This window comes from Camellia sinensis, chromosome 1 (assembly GCF_055761805.1).
Source record: "Camellia sinensis isolate YWXY chromosome 1, ASM5576180v1, whole genome shotgun sequence".
Taxonomy (NCBI): Eukaryota; Viridiplantae; Streptophyta; class Magnoliopsida; order Ericales; family Theaceae; genus Camellia; species Camellia sinensis.
The window spans coordinates 21687017-21690972 of record NC_138961.1 but is presented as its reverse complement, the minus strand read 5'-3'; positions in this window follow the sequence as shown (position 1 = coordinate 21690972).

Sequence of the window (3956 nt, the reverse complement as noted above, 5' to 3'; positions counted from 1 at the left end):
ATAGTCTGTCTAGAAAAATTAAATATGACACATAAGATAACATTAGTAAATACCAAAGAGAATCATAGTCTAGAAAGCAGAGAATTACATTTAACAATTAGAGAATTAGAAATACAAGTAAGAGAACTTAAGATACAAATACACGAGATAGAAACTAAGACTAGTTTTGACATAGAATGTTTAGAACTAGAGAATAGACAGCTTAAACAGCAGCTAGAACAACTTCACAATAAGTACCCTTTAAAAGATAAACTTATTGAAGAACATATGAATTCTTTAGAATTAGTTAACCTAGTTGATTCTCAACCCTTTAGTCAATACTCTAAAACCCAACCAGATAATAGATATTTACCATTTAATTACCCAGTTATACCTAAACCAAATTTAGTTGAGATCTCTTGTGTAATCAAATTTCCAGAAAAGACCCTTAGTATAGATGCCATGATAGATACAGGAGCTAGTAAATCATATATTGAACAACAAGTAGTTCCCCCAGGATGGAGCACAACTTTAACAACCCCAGCTTTAGTTAGTATAGCCGATGGCACTAAACAGACATACACATATTGCATCAATGGAGCACAGATTAGTTTTCATCATCTAGGTTCTCAAGATCAGCACATCGAATGGTTTCCTTTACCTCGAGTTTGGATAGGAAATACCCAACAGAATCATCCTTTCATCTTAGGACTTAATTTCATACTTAGTTTACAAGGCGGCATGTTTCTCAGCCAACACAACATTAGTTTCTTCAAGCGAACTGTACATACACCAACAGCATATGCCCTTAGCACCATCGCCCATTCATCAGAGTTGCGTGCGAAGCGTGGTGGTACCATAGGAGTAGATTCAGTTCCCGCTAGTTTTTTATTTCCTAATAGAAATATTTTTCCCGAATTAGCTCAAAAATATATACCTGATGAGGTAGCAAATACTTCCTTAGAAAATTTAGACACAGAAAATTATGAAGATTTAGAAGATTTTGAAGAAAAATGAGACTATTGGAATCTAGAAGATTTTCAAAGAACAGTTAACCTAGAATTAATTTTTGCAAAAATAGGAAAATTAAAGAAAAAACCAATATACAGAAGAACAAAAAATGATTTAGATGAGATAATAAGATTAGCTGAAACAGCAGAGATTTTAGGAGAACAACCCATGAAATATTGGGAAAGAAATAAATTTTAGCCAGTTTAGATATAAAAAATAAAGATTACAGGATCACCTAAGCACAAATAGATCATACACCAGCAGCCATAGAAGAATTTAGAACATAGATTAAGGAATTACTAGATTTAGGAGTAATTAGACCTAGTAATTATCCGCATAGGAGCGCAACATTTATGGTTAAAAATCATGCAGAGATAAAAAGAGGAAAAGCTGGAATGGTTATAAATTATAAAAGATTAAATGATAATACAGAAGATGATAAATATAATATACCTGATAAAGACCAACTCATAAATAGAATACAGACAGCAAAGATATTTAGCAAATTTGATTGTAAGTCAGGATTTTGGCAGATAAAAATGGAAAAGGAAAGCATACCATGGACAGCCTTCTATTGCCCTCAAGGACATTATGAGTGGCTAGTTATGCCTTTTGGATTAAAAAATGCACCTTCCATATTTCAGCGTAAAATGGATAGTATATTTAATAAATATAGTTTTATATTGGTATCTATAGATGATATATTAGTATTCAATCCAGATAAAAATAGTCACATAGATCATTTGTATATAACATTAGAGGAATTCATAAATAATGGAATAATAATTAGCAAGAAAAAGATGGTATTAAATAAACCTTACATAGAATTTTTAGGAATAGAGCTAGGAGATGGGAAAATTAGGTTACAACCTCATATAGTCAAGAAAATTTTAGACTATCCAGATAAATTAGAAGATACAAAAGAACTTCAATCTTTTTTAGGAATTTTAAATTATGCACGAATGTATACTCCTAACCTTAGTAAAATAATAGGAGCCCTTTATAGTAAGACCACACCCATAGGACAGAAATATTTCAATCAGCAAGATATAGCTCTAGTTAGAAAAATAAAAGACATTTGTAAAAATCTACCAGACCTACAACTTCCCTTAGAATCAGAATACATAGTTGTAGAAACAGACGCAAGTCAATTAGGATGGGGAGCAATATTATTAGCTAAACCTAGTAAGTATGATAGTAAAAATAAAGAACTCATTTGTAGATACAGTTCTGAAAATTTTAAAGAAAAAGATACAACCATGACCAGTTTAGATTTTGAAATATTAGGAGTAGTATACGCCATAAATAAATTTAGATTATTTTTGCACAAACCTTTTACAATTAGGACAGATTGTGAAGCAATAGTTAGATTTCATCACAAATTAAACGAGCGTAAATTAAGTACTAGAAGATGGGCAAAAATTTTAGATTGTATAGTAGGACAAGGATATAAAGTAGAATTTGAGCATATTAAAGAAAGTGATAATAGGTTAACAGATTGGTTAAGTAGAAAAATCTATTTAGAAAAAGAAGATAACCAGTTTAATTTTTATGCAGATAATGGAGAACAGCAAGACCATGAACTTTGGGGAATTTTCTCTTCCCATTCATGAAGGCAGAACCAAGTTCAGACCTTTAACAGGGATTGAGTTAGACCCAGTTCAACAGTGTCTTTTAGATAACCTTTGGAATAGTCAGAACCACCCAGCTAAACGCCTTTCAGCCCTAAACTCTCTCAGTATATACTTTTCAAAAATCCAAAACAAGCCCTTGTCTAAAAGTTTTTCTTTCTATGTAGTAGCTAAAGGAACCAAGCCTGGTATTTACCATGATTGGACAGAAGTAAAACCCTTAGTCAAATATTTTCCCACACCTCGGTTTAAAGGATTTTATGATTTTGAGTCATCCAGTACCTATGCCCGAAGACAAATAGGAACCAGTTACTTTATTAGTCAGATAGCTAAAGATCACCTGGACACATTGAGTAGGATGCCAACCATTCTTGCTACCAGTGGAGTTCCAGCCAGCCAGATATTTGGAAGCAGTAGTACAGGCAGTAGTAGTTCTAACCCTCAGATAGATTCTCAGAATCCTCTCCAAATGTGCAGACACTGTGAAGGCCTTTCCAGAAATTTCAAGAAAATTATGGATAAAGGCAAAAGAGTCAGTGAAGAGCTAGACCAGCTCCGAGATGAAGAAAAACAATTGAGAGCAACCGTTCGAACCCTAACCAACCAGCTTAAAAAATTAGCTCCAGAAAGAACACCTACCTCCTTACCTAGCCCAGAAATCAAACAACTCACCAGTGAGGAATTTGACCAATTGAGTGCTAGAATGTATTTCTTCAGGCATTCTATCATTCGATCCTTTTGTGAGAAAAGCCAAGTAATGGAAGACCTAAAACCCTATATTTACACCTTAGCCGAAGATAGCAGAAATAACAAGCTAGTCATTATTCAGCAATTTCTTCAAGATCTCTCCATAGCAAGAGTTGACTGCCCAGGCCTAGCTTATCAATGAACCTATACCTATGAAGATGAAGAGCAGCCCTGTTTAGACGAAGAAAAATGCAATAAGAGGTCAGAACATTTTGGTAGATGTCAGTGTAACCTGGACTTCAGCATTTGCCTTTGCCAGATAAATTTAGCTACTTTCGAACCATTGGAGATAGAAATCAGGGGCGAAACTCGTCATCTAACAGCCCCAAAATTGTTAGATTACGGCTTTGTCTCCAGACTAATTTTCACTGATCCAGATCAGACAGATAGCTTTGGACATAAGCTTACTCATGCAGTACTGTGCGTAATGGAAGAACATCATCCGTATGTGGAAGCTTTGATAGATAGCAAACTACTAGAGTGGAAGGGGATATGGTGCAATCCAGTTAAACACAAAATGTACCTCAGAGGAACCTCTACATTCCCAGGATACCCAAGATTTCTCAATAGGAGACCCTGGCCATGCAG